General features: G+C 37.1%; 1 protein-coding gene across 1 annotated transcript in view; it reads right to left on the reverse strand.

The window, feature by feature from the left end:
* RPS6KA2 (ribosomal protein S6 kinase A2) overlaps positions 1-18427 on the reverse strand; it is a 599568-nt gene that overhangs the window by 515370 nt on the left and 65771 nt on the right. The window lies entirely within an intron of this gene.

Raw genomic sequence — 18427 nt, forward strand, 5'->3', positions numbered from 1 at the left:
GAAATGAAAGGAACTTGCCAACTTTGATGCAACCTTTAAGATCAACCAAAGGAAGTGATGAATGCTTGTAGCACTAGCCTCAAAATTCAACTGAAAAACAAGATGACTTATTTAACTTTCAACCAGGAAAGTGTTTTACTGATCACCTCCAATTATCAGTTATAGGTCTGGGTTAATGTTTCCCTACGAATAAGAGGATGTCTTAGCCTACTATTAATTAGGAAATTAGGAGATCTAGTTACAACATAAAGGAAAACATTTTGAATTATCTGTAAGTATTCTATTCATTACATTCACTCAAACTTAGAAACTAATAAATGCAACATGAAATTAAAGAGGTCCTGAAGTAGACTGTTCATTCTTCTTTTGCTTTCCAATGCCTCTTTTGGTAATTCCCTTCTACCCCAGCATCTCCACCAATGGAAAAATTGAACTTGGATAGGACATTTTTCTTTTGGTTCTCTAACTGGACTATATGATTTTGAAGCCTCCTACCAGCTTTAAAATCCTAACATTCTACAAATTCATAAGGTTCAGACTACTTGCTAAAATATGGCTTTTGCTTTGTCTTTTAGTTTATGTATGCAAGCTATAGAAAATAAGTTCTCTGAGTATAAAATAATCTAGCCTTGTCCTAGGTGGTGCAGTGGATAGAGTGCTGGGCCTGGAGTCAGGAAGACTTGTTTTTCTGAGTTCAAATCTGGCCTCAGACACTTACTAGCTGTGTGGGCAAATAAATCACTTAACCTGTTTGCCTCAGTTTCCACATATGTAAAATGAGCTAGAACCCACTCCATTATCTTTGCCAAGAAAATCCCAAATGAAAAAATGACTGAACAAAAGTCCTAAAAGCTCTCTAAATCCATTTCTGTTATTACCTATGTTCTTTACTTCCCCAACATCTCCCTCCTGCTCTCTGTATTTTTTTCATTTCTGTCATACATCCATGTTCTCTTCTGCTATCACAGATAATCAGAAATCAATTGAGTTACTTGGCTTTGGATCAAACTCACTACTTTATATGATAGTGGTGATGGTGGTGGTAGTAGTGGAATTCCAGGGCTTTTGTTATCTGAGACACAAGTCTCAGATGAATGAGTGCAGGAAGGAAGGAAGAAGGGAAGGAGGGAGGAAGGGAAGAAAGGAAGGAAGGAAGGAAGGAAGGAAGGAAGGAAGGAAGGAAGGAAGGAAGGAAGGAAGGAAGGAAGGAAGGAAGGAAGGAAGGAAGGGAGGGAAGGAGGGAGGGAAGGAGGGAGGGAAGGAGGGAGGGAAGGAGGGAGGGAGGGAGGAAAGAACAGAGGGAGAAAAAAGTATGAAATATTTACTATTTTCCAGGCATTGCACTAAGTTCTATGGGTATAAATACAAAAAGAGAAATAGTTCTGGACCTCAAGGAGATTACAGTCTGATGTGAAAGAAGGGAACAAGCATTTATTAAACACCTACTATGTGCTAGGCACTATGCTAGGTGCTTTTTTACAAATATCTCATTTGATCTTTGCAACAACCTTGGGAAGTATGTGCTTTTACTACCCCATTTTACAATTAAGAAAACTGAAGCAGACAGAAGTTAAGTGACTTTTCAAAGGACACAGCTAATCAGTGTCTGAAGTCAAATTCAAATTCATCTTCTTGACTCCAGGTCCAACACTTCAGCCACTACACCACTTCACTACCTCCTGCCTACCTTCTCTCTCTAATGGAAGAAAATAACACATACAAAGGAGTTGCCAGGGAAATGAGAATTGTTCTGTGGAGTCGATACATATACGATAGTCACTCAACACTCCCCTTCCAGAAGCAATGCACTACCAATGTCCTTGCCAATTATTTTTTTGACAACTTATATGAAGCTATTTGTTATTTGAGTATTAACTCATCTTCAAGGTGCCTTCCCTGTTTAACTTCAAGCTCACATTGATAACTGTGGTGTATCACATTGATAACTAAGTGGTATACAATTTGTCCACAGGTGATATGGGTAGTCTTTTTCTTAGTCAATGCTATATTTTGATGGTTATGACCCAATTCATAGTTTCAGGTGCTGCTGAAGTATGAATTGCCATCTATGGAAGTAAGGCTAAGTGATGGACCAAGCCAGGGTTATTATTCTTGTTGCAGCTATCAGCTATAGCTGTTTTTTCCTATTGAAACTGCAGGTACACCTAACCCCCATCCTGCCCCATTTGGGGAAACTCTTTCCTAAGTGGAAGAAATGTGTGAATTAAGTTTTAATATTTTTGCTTGCATGTTAATAATTACTTTTGAAGTATAACCACTTGTTGCCTCATAAGTTTGCCTGCCAAAACTTCAAAATATCTTTTTTTCTTCTCTTGTAACTTCTGCAAAAGGCTATGCCCGCCCCCAAGATAACACTAGCTTCTGTAGAGATCATCTTCTGGATATTTTGTGGTAGCCCAACCAAGCAGACTGCCGTCTTCAGATAACACCACTTCTTAGTGTAGTTGACTATATATCATCTTTAGATCAATTATGAGAATCAATACATTCTATGTTTCCTACTAGACAATAGATACCCTACCTATATATGAGGCCACAGAAGACTGTGACTATTTTCCAAAGATGTGTTGGCTTAAAGCTTAATCATGACTGAAAAAAGATTGTCTATGAACTTAGCCACATACTTAAAGATACTCTTTAATTTCTAAGAATACTTGAAAATCAGGTGCCTTACTAATAAGGATGTCAGAGGAAAAGCCTTTTCTATGTATAAACAAGAGATAGTGATCCTCAAATCGCATTCCACACATACACACACACACACACACACACACATATATATATAATACATATATATATATATATACATACACATATGCATATATACATATATGCATATGTATGTGTTGATATAGGACATAAAAATGCTTCATACATTCTTCAGCATCTGTGTGTGAGCATATTAAATATTCAACAATTTATACCCTTTAATAAACACTGCTGGAATAAATGAGGGTATTTTTTTTCACCTTTTAATAGTGCAGAGTTGCAAGTCACTTAACCCCAACTGCCTCACCAAAAAAAAAAAAAGAAAAAGAAAAAAAGAATGCAGAGCTAATGTTTACCACAAAATTACACATTGAGAGGGCATTTTCTGCTAAATGTTAAAGAATAGGAGAGAGAGAGCTAATAGCATCTCAATTTCTTGGAACCCTATGAATCTAGCAATGTGGTATTTTTTTACCTTCTCATCTTCCCAGTGAGATTCTAAGCTTCTTAATGACAGGAATTCCATTTTCTACAATTTGGAGCAACTATTAAATACGTACCAATGAAAAGAGAACTTCAAAGATGGCACACAGATAAAAGACTAAGGGTAATTCATTTTTCTCCAAGGGAAACTTGCCTCTTTTCAGATTCTTAGGATGGGGTGATGGGATGAATCATGAATTCCATGTTATCAATAAGCAATTTTTGAGTATCTACTATGCTCCAGGCACTGTCTTAGGTATGGGTAATATAAAGACAAAAATGAAATTGTTCCTGCTTTTAAAGAGCATTCCATTAGGAAATACAGCATATATATATATATATATATATATATATATATATATATATCTCACATATATAGATATATATATCAAAATATTCAAAATATATGTATGATGCCCGTCTCCACCCCTGAATGCATAAATATTCTCTGCCTTTCCAGACAGGAAATCTCTTTACTCTGGAAGCTCACTGTATCCCTGGATTTCTCACACTGGAAACACCCTCCACACCAACAGTCTCTTTCCCATAGGCATTTTACAGATCAAGAAAATGAAGCCAAGAGAGAGTTTAAGTGATTCACCCATAGTCATATAGCATGCAAAGGGAACACTATGAAAGTGGCACAAGCCAGAGTCTTATTTTCCCTCTTTCTTCTGTTTCTTCTCAGGGTAAATCCCAACCCAGAGCTGAGTGGATTTCATGATGGACAGATACATGGATTTCTCTACTACCAACCCCTCACACCCACTTCCTTCTCTTGTTATGTCAATATGACAAGAAGAAGGTAGATCTTTGGGACCATGTCTTATACTGGGGCTGTTCTTTCTTCAGTTGATTCTTTTGACCCAAGACTTCTTGGGGAAAGAGATAGGAAAAGGGAGGCTAGCAGTCTAAAGAAGATAGGGAAGGGTATTTGGGGGAATTTGGGGCTGGGGTGAGAAAGGTTCCTGTAGGAAGGGGAGCAGAAAGGGCTCAAACTATAATATGAGAGAGAAAAATCAACATCTGCAAACATTATCTTTGTTTATTGCTCTGAAAGACACAATCAGCAGAGATCTAGTGAGATTTTTAATATTTTAGAAAACATGAGTAAAATATAAATAATAGAGAACCCGTTATATCATAATAGAGAAAATAAGAGGTGTCCAGTTGTGAATTCTAAGTGTGATTTATCAGACTCTCTTTACTCAATTGTTCATATTAATCATTATTTTGATTTTTTTATACTGCAAAGCTTCCAGTTCAGGTGTATGATACTAAAAAAAAACAATTTTTGCCACAATTAATAGGTTACTATTCACTCTCTACAAAAAGTTTGAAATTCTTGAAAAAAAGGTGTTTAAAAAAAATTCTCAATAAATGACTGGTTACTGATGTAGAGAACTGTTTCAAATCAGGTATTTTGAGCTCATAGACCTTGCTATTGTGAGATTCAAAATTGGATATACGGAGCCTTTAACTTTCCTTAAGAAAAAAAGGAGTGACTGAGCTTTAATCTATGATGGATCAATTTTTATTGCTTGGGAATTAATTAGACAACAAGAGTTGAAACCAATTAGGGAAATAAGGAAGGAGAAATACAAATGAATAATCTTAGATCTAAGATTAGTCTATTCCTTGATAAAACTCACCAAATCCCAAACTGCCCACCAGACTGTGAATCTCTGAAAACACCAAACACCAAATCATGTGCACTCCTTTCAATCCCGCTCTGTCCCTGTTCACTTCCAGAGAGAGAGCGAACTTCTGTTCCTCCCCTCACTTTTAAGTCTGCTTACCGGAAGTTCCTCGAGTTCTCCTCCCCAAAAAAGGAAGTCCTTCAAAAGCCACTTCAGTAGCATGTGCAATCTCTCAAATGATTCAGCTAAAACTTCCGATATATACCTTTACCACAAATAATTTTTTACACATTCCCCCCTTTGTTTCATTTGAAAAACAAATGAGTTTGCTCAATGAAACAGCCAAAAATAATATCCTATGCTAACTAATAATATGTTAATATCAATATAGAAAAGGGAGAGAGAAAAGTTTTGTCCAGAGGGGCAGTCCCTCATGAACGCGATGCTTTGACATTGGTCTTGCAGAGGGAGGGTCTCTGCAGAGAGTACATGTTACAGATGGTATATAATAACAGAAGGAGATAACAAAAACTTACAAAACAAAAACTGTTCATATAAAGTCTCTGAGTTCTCTTATCTTCTTGAAGTGGTAAGATGTCATCAGGAGGAAGCTGGATTCTGGTCTGGAAAACTGGGCTCTGGACTCTGGACTCTGATCTGGAAAACTGGATTCTGGACTCTGGTCTAGAAAGCTGGATTCTCTTCTTTAACTGTTTCAATTGCTGGATTTTTACTAAACCTTAGCATAACGTTGTCAATGATGAAATTAATATATTCAATTACACTATGTAAATGTGAGCTACAATCTCTCTGATCTTAATAAGGAGATGGAGTTTTGTCAACATCGTTTCTAGGCTTTTTTAGACTCCTCATTGTGCCAATTACTTTATTTCAATTAAACTTCCATAAGAAATGTGATAGTTGATATTTTATGCTATGTAGCTTTGAATTATGGAATACCACAATGAGGAATCAGTGCTATGCTGTTGTTGTTTGTCCTTCACTTTTGAAGATCAAGAACATTACAGTTGATGTCTTGACATGTGTGTGAATTGAATTTAAGTGAGGCAGAGTTGCACAAAGTCCTCAGCCTCACTCTCTCTTACAGAGTCATCAACGTTCAGTAACAGGACATAAGTCAAGAAGACTGGCACTGGCCAGGGATGCAGTGGGTGACCTTGCTATCTTTGATGTCTGACCAAGATCTAAGTGCTTCATAGCCCTGCTTCAGGAACATTCATGGGAGTTGGTACAAATTGTCCTCATCTAGCTATTCTATTTGGAGGAAGTCTTCACAAGCTTGGGGTAGACATTCCCCTAACTCATTGATGTGTTTGAGGCCATCAGATACCCTCAACCTGGTTTAGCCCATCTGCTGAAACAGTTTTACTTGGGTTTGGCTGCCCAGCATGCTAAAGCTTCTTGGAGCCACAGGTGAGAGTGAGCCATTGAGCCATCTGGCTGTTCATGGGATATCTTTACTTTATATTGGGATAACTAAGTGGCACAGTAGATAGAACCCTGGTCCTGAAGTTGGGAGGACCTGAGTTCAAATCTCACCTCAGACACTTACTAGTTGTATGACCCTGAGCAAGTCACTTAATCTCAATTGTTTTAAACATCCTGGGTCATCTCCAGTCATCCTCATATATATATATATATATATATCCACTGGACCAGGTGGCTCTGGAGGAGAGAGTGAGGTTGGTGACCTCCTTCACTTAAAAATCCAATTCAGTGAAAGTCATAATATCACCCAATGTCATGGTCTTCTTCAGGAATGAAGGACAAAAAATAAACGAACGAAATTCTACATTGTCTTAAAAAGAACAACATTAAGTAATGACTATGTATAAAATGAAACTTTAATAAGCACACAAATAAATATTTAAAATAGACTAATGGTGAGATGTTGCTTCCTCCTTAATACTCAGAATTTGTTTGGTGAGGCAATGTTGTATAGTGGAAAGATTAGTGGATTTGAAATCAGATGAATGGGATTTGAATTCAAATGTTACAATTTAGTTCCTTGTGTGATCTTAGGGAAGTAATTTTGCTCTGAACCTTAGTTTCCTAATTTTTGAAATGAGGAAGATGACTCCATTCATTCTAAAATTCTCCAGTTTTCTGATTATTTCAATCTATATTAGTACCTATTCCCCATCCTGAACTGTAACTGTAAGCCACTAGATGTCAGTACAGTACCAAAAAACCCAAACCCTCTACATTTCATTTCCCTCCATTACCTTCTCATTTAGCTATTTGTTGAACTTAATTTTTCTTGAATTGAACTGAAATTAAATGAGTTTCTGCTATTATCTGTGGACAGCTTCCCTTCCCACTGTACCCAGAAGAGATCATGTTTTCATTGCCAACTTTAGTTGACTTCCCATCTTAATGAGCATTTTCCTTTGTTAGCACAAGAGGTATATACTCCAAGATTCCTTTTCACTGTGCCTTCCCTTTCCCAGTTGCTGATGGAATGGAAGGTCAGTCATAAGAGTCTTTCATAGATCCACAGGTGGCTGTATCCCAATGACTACATAATAGTGTAAGAGTAGAGGTATCCTCCCCAATGCTCCCAAGACCCAAACCAGAGGAAAATGTAATTGGGAAATATTTCACAAAATAAATAAAAATATAAGAAAACATAGAAAGCATTAGATTTTACACTAAGTCAAGATGTGTCCCACAGGAATCCTTATGTACAGTTTAGTAGGCCCCAATTTTGTCTTGATTTGATACTATTGGGATAGAGAATAGTTCTAGTAGAGACCAGAGTGAGAGTTTGTCAGAAACTCAGCCTATTTCTGGGAGGATGATTGTTTTAAATTCCTTTCGAGTACCAGAGAAAGCAGGCCAGACAACACCAAAACATTATATGCCAGTGGTGATCTTGAAGATGGCTATCTTGGTTCTGAAAAGGCAATAGTTAATGTGTGGCACAAATGAAATTGATTTACTTCAGTTAGCCTATAGGAAATGGTGATGATCGGTCTTATGCTACTTAGCTTTAAATTACAGAATAACACTAAGGGTATGCTGTATAACACACCATTGTTATGAGTTATGTAATGTATATATACATTGTTATATAATGTATAACAGTCATCTCTCAAATACACATATATGTATATATTTGTATATATGTATATATATAAATTTAATCTGGATTATTAACACCTTCTTAAGTCTGGACAATCAACAAAACAATAAATAAACTTCTGATCTGTAAAGTTTGCTTTTTTTTTTTTTGCAGGGGAATGAGGGGAAGTGACTTGCCCAGGGTCACACAGCTAGGAAGTGTCAAGTGTCTGAGGTTGGATTTGAACTCGGGTCCTCCTGAATCCAGGGCCGGCGCTTTATCCACTGTGCAGCCTAGCTGCCCCCATGTTTGCTCATTTCTAAGGTATAAATGCTCCCTCTGAAAATTTAAGAATCTGCTTTAGCTACTTCAAATTGACTTTAGTGCATCCCTAAATACCACAGTCTCTCAGGAATCAGAATTAGGGACTCATCCAAAGGGAAAGAAAAATGCTAGGCATAAATGAGTTACAACACGTCATCAAGGACAGATGATATGCAAGAATGAGTGTGAATAATATTATCAAAGAGATGTTTGGACAGGAAAAGGAAAAACTGATAACATATCAAGAGTGAATGACATCAAATAGACAATCCACATACCTTTGAAACCTGTATGATGTCAAGAGTCCCAGAGGAAATCCTCCAGGTCATTGGGTAGATGGCCTGTGGAAGGGTTTTTTTGGAGGATATTCACACAGACATGCATACTGACTCATTTCCTTTTCAAACAGTCTTCTAAACCTTTGTCTGGATATCTCCTTTGCTCCCATCATTCTCTACTTTTTATTATGTTTATCTGTGTATCTCTTCCCAACTCACAAGTCTCCAGTAAAATATAAGTTTCTTGCGAGCGGAGACTGTTTAAACTTATAGCCCAGGCATTGTTGCCAGGAACAATATGGGAGCCAAATAGTGTTTTATTGAATTCAGTCATGGTTCATGAATCCAAGACTGGTGCTAGACATTCATCATGCTCTTTGCTTTCTATTTCTGCTCATCTTCACAAGTAAGTTGTTAGAACTTCTCAGGGTTTCTTTCTTCTGGAGGGTTTGGAACCCAGGTGGTAGGGCCTGTCTTTCTGTGTTCCAGAAAAACAGAGACCCCATTTCTAGAAATGTTGATTTATCTGTATATGGGAAGTTGGAGTAATCTAGGAGATATTTAAGCCACACTCATTCTGGAAGAGCAAGTATATTAAATCCAGGACTTTCTCAGAAAGACCAGAGTTAAAAATCCAATCTCAGACACTAAATGGATGACCTTGGACAAGTCACTTAATCTCTGCCTCAATTTCTCAACTACAAAACAGGGGTAATAGTAGCACCTACCTCCAGGGGTTGTTCTGAGAGTGAAATGAGATAATATTTATAAAGCATTTAGCAGTACCTGACACATGGTAGATGCTATATAAATTCTAGCTCTCATTATTGTTTTTGTTCAGTCATTTTAACAGCTTTGTACTTTTTCTGATCCCATTTGGAGTTTTCCTGGCAAAATTACTGGAGTGACTTGCCAATTTCTTCTCTAATTCATTTTTACAGAGAAGGAAACTAAGGCAAACAGGATTAACTGACTCGCCCAGGGTCACAAAGTTGGTATGTATCTGAGGCCAGAGTTAAGCCCAGGAAGCTGAGTCTTTCTAACTCCAGGCCTGGAAATCTACCCACTGTGCAGTTCTTATCTTTAGCTATTATTGTTTCAAACAGACTTTTAAAGTGATAAAAGTCTGAGAATCCCAGTAGATGATGTTTTAAAAACATATCGGGGGCGGCTAGGTGGCGCAGTGGATAAAGCACTGGCCCTGGATTCAGGAGTACCTGAGTTCAAATCCGCCCTCAGACACTTGACACTTACTAGCTGTGTGACCCTGGGCAAGTCACTTAACCCCCATTGCCCTGCAAAAAAAAAAAAAAAAAAAAAAAAGTATCGGTAAAAAGAGAGGGAGGGAGGAAGGAAAGAAAGAAAGAAAAAAGAAAGACAGAGAGAGAAAGAAAGAAAAGAAAGAAAGCTGAGGTGGATTAGTAGTATGTGCTGGACCATTATCCCAATGAGCTCTTATACCAACTGTCAAATACTTAGGTGATATAGCATTCAACTTATTCTGCATCCCTATAGGCATTATTCCCCTAGGGGGCAGCAGTTACCAGTACTTTTGTAAACCCAGCTTTATTCTAGTTAACTATGTTTACTGATATTTGGGTCTCAGATAATCTTAAATATCACTTTCTCCTCTGAAATAGAAGACATCGATGGGCTATCAATAGAAGTTCTCTTCGATAGGGTGAGAAATTCCCCAAGTCTTTTTTTTGGGTGGTGGTGGTGGCAATGAGAGTTAAGTGACTTGCCCAGAGTCACACAGCTAGTAAATGTCAAGTGTCTGAGGCTGGATTTGAACTCAGGTCCTCCTGAATCCAGGGCCGGTGTTTTATCCACTGTGCCACCTAGCTACCCCCAAAATTCCCCAATTCTTTTTAAAAATTTTAATTATAAAAGCAAAATTCTCCAATTCTTAACCACATTTCAAAATATCATATGCTATATGGTGGGAAAAGCTAAGTCTTGCATTGCATCAAAGGTTCTTAATGTTTTGCCTAATTAATTATTTGGTTGTCCTGCTGCAAAAAAAAAAAAAAATAATAAGGGAATCTGGAAGATAGGACTGGTCTTGTGTAGGTGAGCAAAAAGACAAGTTCATGCCTGTAAAAAATGAATATAGCAAACCATGAGAACTCTTCATGCAAGATGGCACCACTGTATTAACCTAACATTAAACCCATCTGACAAACCTTTGCTTATTCTTTAAGTCTTTTGGGGTACCTGCTCCTGCTTCAGACATAGGCATTGCCTTCTGCTTCTCTGTTCATTCCCTTAGATTCCAAGTTTTGAATGAACAACCTGATGTAGCTGGATGTTCCTTGAATGGGAAAGACTGTTGTTAAGACTGAAGCCTTTCCTCACCTCAACCGCAGCCCTGTGAACTTTTACCCTTTACCACACTAGACTCACAAAACTGGTTCCTATCCCTACCTGCTGGGTGCAAGGTACAGAGGTTTTTTTTTAACCTGATTTCATTTTCAGTATTAAATGCAGGTGCTATTAGATGAAGAATTTAACTATTGCACCACAGTGAGACCCTAAAACCAAGTTTATATACGGATAGATAATAACCAAGAAATAATTTCAACCAAGTAGACAGAGCTACTGGCCTGGAATCAGGAAGACTCATCTTCTTGAGTTCAAATCTGGCCTCAGACACTTATTAACTGTGTGACCCTGGGCAAGTCCCTTAACCCTATTTGCCTCAGTTTCCTCTTATGTAAAATGAGCTGGAGAAGGAAATGGCAAACTTCCCTAGTATCTTTGCCATGAAACCCCCAAATGTGGTCATGAAGAGTCAAAAGAAGTCATATGACTGAACAACAACAAATTTCAACTAAGATTCATTTTCCAGCCAGCATTGTTATATTTTTAAAAAGATTTCACAGGGGCACCTAGGTGGTGCAGTAGATAAAGCACTGACCCTGAATTCAGGAGGACCTGAGGTCAAATCCGGCCTCAGACACTTGACACTTACTAGCTGTGTGACCCTGGACAAGTCACTTGACCCCAATTGCCTCAAAAAAAAAAAAAGGTTTCACAACCATTGTCTATACACCTGAGAAGTAGATGGTCTACTCTAACTCCTACTTACTTACTTACTTATCTGTCTGTTTATTTATTTGTTGTGGGGCAATGAGGGTTAAGTGACTTGCCCAAGGTCCTCTACTTATTTATGAAAAAATTAAGCCTTCAGGTTATTTGTAAAGAGCACCAGAATAAATTTTATTTCTGCCACTGTATATAAATAGTACCTTCCAGCCTAAGAATATATGCATTATCTGTTTTGGGGGGGACTGAACCTGTGATTTTATCATTATAGAGAGCACCCAATGAGTAACTTCTACCAAGAAGAGAAGCCCTGCTCTTCAGCTGATAGTCTTAGAAAATTGCCATACTGATTGAAAATCATAGTCTATCCATCCCAGTATTTTTTCTTTGGATATGGTCCCAAGTCAGGTTTAAAGGATAATCACCCTTCACCAAGAATGTCATCTGTGAATTTAACCACACACACACACACACACACACACACACACACACACACACACACACACACAGCCCTATGTCTGTTTCTATCCTTTAAATAATATGCATCTTAAAATATTTTAAAAAATAATATGCCTCTTGGTATTAAGTCCCTTAATCTGAAGAAAGGTAAGGAAAAATACCAGTTGAAAAATTTGAAACTTCCTTTCTTCTCTGATTTTGCAATCCTAACTAAAATTAAACTGCAGACCTGAAGAAATGGGTCAACAAAGCTTATCACTTCACCATATCCCAAGATCTATATCTATCACACTTCCCCACCAAGCTTGCTATTTCTCAAAAGCCTATCGAAGTAGCAAAGAGAGAAATACAATTGTTCATTTCAGGCACATGTATTTCTTTTTTTGTTTTTTGTTTTGTTTTTTGGTGAGGCAATTGGGGTTACGTGACTTGCCCGGGTCACATGCTAGGAAGTGTCAAGTGTCTGAGGCCAAATTTGAACTCAGGTCCTCCTGAATCCAGGGCCCGTGCTCTATCCACTGCGCCACCTAGCTGCCCCTCAGGCACATGTATTTCAAAGTCATGCAACAATGACAAGGAAAAAAGTTGAAATATAAACACATTTTTTAAAAAATAGGTTAGCACTCTATCCTCCATTTGTCACAATGCAAGGAAACTGGTGAAGGTGAGAGGTAACTGGACCTTTTGAGGTAAAGTTGGGTTTAACTCAAGAGTTAGAGTAAGTTGGTATCAATTCTTATTTCAAAAGAGAGTACATATGCTTATATTAAATCATCCATGAGTAAAATAAAATGTAAACAGGACAAATGTTTTGAAAGAAAAATTAGTTTTAGTATGAAAAAAAGAATAAGGGTTGACTATTCAATGGGAAATATAAAATAAATCTTATGTCTTTCCATGGTGACTTGATTTGACTTGAGAACACAACATTTCTGAAGAGTAAAACATATGTTAACAGAGTAATGGATATGAAATACTGGCCTAATCCAATCCAATCCAATAAACATTTTTAAGTGCCTATTGTCTACCATCTGATTTCCCCAATCAATGTGTTCTGTAATGGAAAATATGCTGGATTTGATGTCTGAAGTTTCAATACATGAAAATATACTTAATTCAATTTAGCAGATATTGATCCAGTACCTATCTTCTCTAACTCTGATACCCTATCAAGTGGTAATGATTTCCTCCTTGGAAGCATATTATTTTGTAAGTATCTCATATACTTATTGTGTAATATATACCAGAACCAACTGTGTTTTTGTCCTGTAGCCCTTAAGGTTGGCTAGACCCAAAGTTCCAAGAGGGAAGGGACCCTGACTTGTCCAAACTGTATATTTCCCCCAGTACTTATCAAAGGGCTTTGCTTAATAAGCATTTATTAAATGGGCAACTGGGTGGAACAAAAGGCAACTAGCTGGTACAGTAGATAGAGTACAGGCCTTCACGAGTTCAAATCTAGCTTCAGACACTTACTAGCTGCGTGACCCTTGGCAAGTCACTTGACTCTGTTTGCCTCATTCTTTAAGTGTTAGAGAGGGACTTAATCAGCCACCTCTGAAAACCAGCCCACTTTACCTACCTTCACATCAATCCTTTTACCTGAAGATAAGACCTGTCTCCCCTCTGCCCCCCCTACAACGAAATAATAGGGAGATGAGAATTATTAACCCACCTCCTTGTTAAAATGTCCTCCAATTGGCATTACCTTACTTTTACCAGGGGAGGTACAAATGCTATATTGTCAGGCCACTTGGAAGATATAACTAGGTTTAAAAAGCCATATTAGCCCTCACTTTGGATCTTTTGACACAAACAGAGGCAGACCAGAAACCCCTTTATTGCTAGGTTTGGTACCCTATTAATAAACAATATCTTGCTTAAAGAATTGCCTCAGTTCACCTATTTGTTAAGTTTCACTTGCTACACAGCTAAGACTTTTTATTGACATTGACACCCTAGTCTCTTTTTCTGTTTCGAAATATTGTTCTGCCCTTTCCTCTTTCTATTTTCTTCTCTTGTATTTGTTTCAGGAACATTTTAACTGAAAAAATTTAACCTAGGGATAGTAGTTCATTTGATACCTTTGTCTTTATAAGACAAAAAATTATTAACATTGGCCCTAGAAACGTATATGTAGAGAAAGCTGGAGAGGTACTGCTAAAAGAACATAAGCAACCAGTTAGCATTCTAAAAGATTCTGCACAGCAAAAATGCTTTCTGGTATGAATATTCTGATTTGTCTTTTATGGTAGCACTTGCTACCGGATTTGAACTCAGGTCCTCCTGACTCCAGGGGTCATCCCCATGCAAAATATAACTATCTATGCCAGATTCTGTGAGTGAGCAATATATACTGCATTCCACTCTCAATTATTCAGGCTAATCTCACCCCATTCATGGATAACTCTGTTCATTTTTACATACATTTCATTGCTTGGTAGCATCACCAGATGAAGAACAGAACCAGGGAGAAATAAAAATAGAAACCAGTCAATCTGACTTATTTTGGGGGGCAACTCTAATAAAAGATTTGATCTGTAAGAAGACTGAAACTATTGTCTAAATATATGCTCAGATTTTAGGTGAATTTCTATTTCCCCATGTTTTCTCTGACCATTCATTCATTGGTGAGAAGTCAAGATCTATAATTTCATTGGCACAGAGAACCCCCTTGAAACTTGTTCTATAGTAACAATAATAGCTAACATTTGTATAATACTTTACTGTATACAGAGTACTTTATATGTGTTATCTCATTTGAGCCTCAAAACGGCCTGGTGAAATAGCTGACCCATTTTATTGATGAGGAAACTGAAGCTAAGAGGTTAAGTGATTTACCCAGGTTCACAAAGCTAAGGTGTTAGAAGCAAGATTTGCATTCCAGTCATCCTGACCCAACATGTTACCTAATATGTAACTTCTAGTCTTAGGGAATTATCTGGTGCAATGAGAGAATAAGTGATTAAGTGCCTTGATCATGTTCACATAGCTGTATTTCTCAGAGGCAGAATTTGAAAAAATGTCTTCCTGACTCTAAGAATAGCCCTGCATCCACTATGATATGCTACTTCCACGTGCCCCAGCTAATCATTATGAGTCATAACTCTGGACTGTGGAAACTGCTCATCTAACATCTCAGAAAGCACACTAGCTTTTTCAAATATGGCAAACTCTGTTGTTTTAGGTGGTCAAGAAAATGAATATTCTGGTTAAATGAATATTCTAGTACATAGCCTAAGAATACATAGACTAGCCCAGGCACAATAAGATAACTTTAATAATAAAATTATATTGAACCCAGTGTAACACAGTATTTTCTAAGGACCTAACATTATAGGATGCATCTGTATAGATTCATTTAAAAGAACTCTGGTTGACAGAGTAGTAGATTATACATAGTCCTGGTACACCTTCAATGACCCCTACTCAATCATTTTCTTTTTTTTTTTTTTTTTTTGGCGAGGCAATTAGGGTTAAGTGACTTGCCTAGGGTCACACAGCTAGTAAGTGTTAAGTGTCTGAGGCCGGATTTGAACTCAGGTCCTCCTGACTCCAGGGCCGGTGTTCTATCCACTGTGCCACCTAGCTGCCCCTCCTACTCAATCATTTTCAATGGTTTCCTGTTCTTTCAGTGGACAAATAAAAACTCCTCTCTATGGCACTTAAATGCCTCTTCCTGTCCTAGCTACAACCTAGCTTTCTAATTTTATTGTACATAACACTTTTTCATGCTCACTAAAATTAATTAATTAATTTTGTTTTAAAAACCTAAAAAAAAACCCACCTAGTTCTTGAGAGGCAGAATTCTATAATAGGAAAAATGCTGACATTGGAGTTAAAGAACACAAGTTTGGGTCCTGACTTTGTCATTTACTCTTTATGTGACCTTGGTCGTCACAACTTCTTTGGGCATCAATTTCTGGATCTATAAAATTAAGGGACTGTACTAGACAACCAAGTTCCCTTCCACATTGGAGTGGGGATGAAGGGATTGTATGCTTTGCAATCTGAAGTAGATGCCCAGATCTTACTAGCTCACCTGGATTTCTAATGATAGCTTTGGAATAACTTTGAGTGATATAGCAAGTTTTATCAGTAAAAATTACCTTTTTGTAATCTTCAGTATTCTAGTGTTAATATTGTTTTGCTGGGAGTACTTTTTGTTAATAGCAATGGTTTGCAACTTTATATTTTATGGGTCTTCTTCTACTCTTTGACCTTAAAGGGTAAAGGAATTAGTAATAACTTTGCTAGTCACCAGTCCTCCTAAATGTCTCCTTTTTTTCTAAAGCATCAAGTACTCAGAATTTGTTTGTTCTTGGCACTGTTTTCCATTAAAAAATTTTTTTATGGGGCAACGAGGGTTAAATGACTTGCCCAAGGTCACACATCTAGTAAGTGTCAAGTGTCTGAGGCTGAATTTGAACTCAGGTTCTCCTGAATTCAAGGCCAGTGCTTTACCCACTGCACCACCTAGCCGCTCCCTTGTTTTTCATTTTTTAAATTATACTTTCCCTTGTACTTCAGCATGACTGATCCTATTTCACTGTGGGCTTGAATAAGCTTCAAAATCTTTGGCTTTACCGCAGCAACAGCTGCTGCAATATCTCTAACAGTCACTGATGTGTGCTTTTTTAAGCACTACAACTCTTGCATGTTTCCTTGGACTATTATCTATTCTTTAAAAACACAGAATTAAAGACGCAACAAAAAGAGCACTAAAATGTGTGGCATGAACTCCAACTCTCAAATGAAAAAAAATAATTAAAGGCGAGGAGACAAGCTCCATCTGGTCTCATCTGGAAGCATAGACACATATAATCGCAGCTGTCAGAAAATGAAACTATATCAAAATTATTGCTTTTCTTGAATAATTCATATAGAATGTTATATTTCCTAGCAAAATAATACTCTCTCAATATTATAATTTTCTATAAAACTACCAAATAGGTTGATTTTCTGCTTCATCTTTTTATTAACAATATATTTTTTAATTACCTTTTTCCAATCTGGCACTAGAGTTCGAAAAAGATTTAGAGGTTTACTGGACTTCAAGCTTAATATAAGTCAACAGAATGACATAGTATTCAAAAAAGCTAACACAATTGTAAGCTTCATTAAGAAAAATTTAGAGACCTATCAATAAGGTAGGTCCTATTCCTGTCACTTTCAACCCTGGTCAAACCACATTCTGGAAACCGCATCTTAGAAGGGACATTGATAAAATTCCACTTGCCCAAAGTAGAGCAACCAGGATGTTAGGAAGATTGGAGATAGCCACTTAAGAGAAATCTAAAAGAATCCATGTTGTTTGGTCTGGAGAAGAGAAGACTTAATAGAAGAGACATGATAACTGACTTTATCTGAATGGCTGTCACATACAAGAGAGATTAGAATTGCTCTGTTTGAACCCAGAGATGAGAACGAGGACCAGTGATTCAAAGTTGTAAAGTGGCAACTTTATAAAGAAAAGCATCCTAAAATTTGAGCTAGTCCAAAGTATAATAGACTCTCTCAGGAGGTAAGCAAATCTCCTATAATCAGAATTCTTCATGAGTAGATTGGTGACCATTTATTCAGGATGTTGGAGAAGTTTTTTGGTTGAGTAGATGGTTCCTGAATTCCCTTCCAATCCTTACTTTGTGATTCTGTAATAATGGTTTTTTTAAATTTAATTCCTATAATTTGGTCACCACCTCCTACATGTCGAAAACCCATTCATCATTGTGTTGTGTTTTATTTTTCGACTAAAAGGAAGTGTTATTGTATTTTGAATACATTATAAAATAACCACCCTGCAGATAGATTCTATTCTCATCCCATCTTCCTTCTGCAAATTTCTTTAGTCCATTAGCTGAGGTGATCTTGAACCTCTAAATTCAATAATCCTTACCACCTAGTACAAGGCCCTTCACATAGTAGGTCTTCAATCATTATTGATTTTGTTGACTGCTACTGATCCTCTTCTCCCTGCTATTAAAGTTTATGTCATGTTCCTTTTGGACATTTAGGGTTTGGGCCATGAGTAATATATTTATTGCTGTAAAGATCATCATATGATCATATTTTGGCCCTGATGATCTAATAACAGTTAAAATGCATCAATTAAAAAAATCAGTAAAACCAATCAGGATATATAGTCATTTTGAACTGAATCCTTTTTTTCCCCACTGGAGATTTAATTTATTTATTTTTTCAATCTTCAAAGTATTTTACTTTTTCCAGTTACATGTAAAGATAGTTTTCAACATTTGTTTTTGTAAGATTGTGAGTTCCAAAATTTTCTCTCTTCTTCCCTTCCCTCTCCCCTCCCCAAGACAGAAAGCAATCTGATATGTTATATATGTAAAATCACATTAAACTTATTTCTGCATTGT

The sequence above is a fragment of the Dromiciops gliroides genome, chromosome 4 (assembly GCF_019393635.1).
Source record: "Dromiciops gliroides isolate mDroGli1 chromosome 4, mDroGli1.pri, whole genome shotgun sequence".
In the NCBI taxonomy this organism is placed as follows: Eukaryota; Metazoa; Chordata; class Mammalia; order Microbiotheria; family Microbiotheriidae; genus Dromiciops; species Dromiciops gliroides.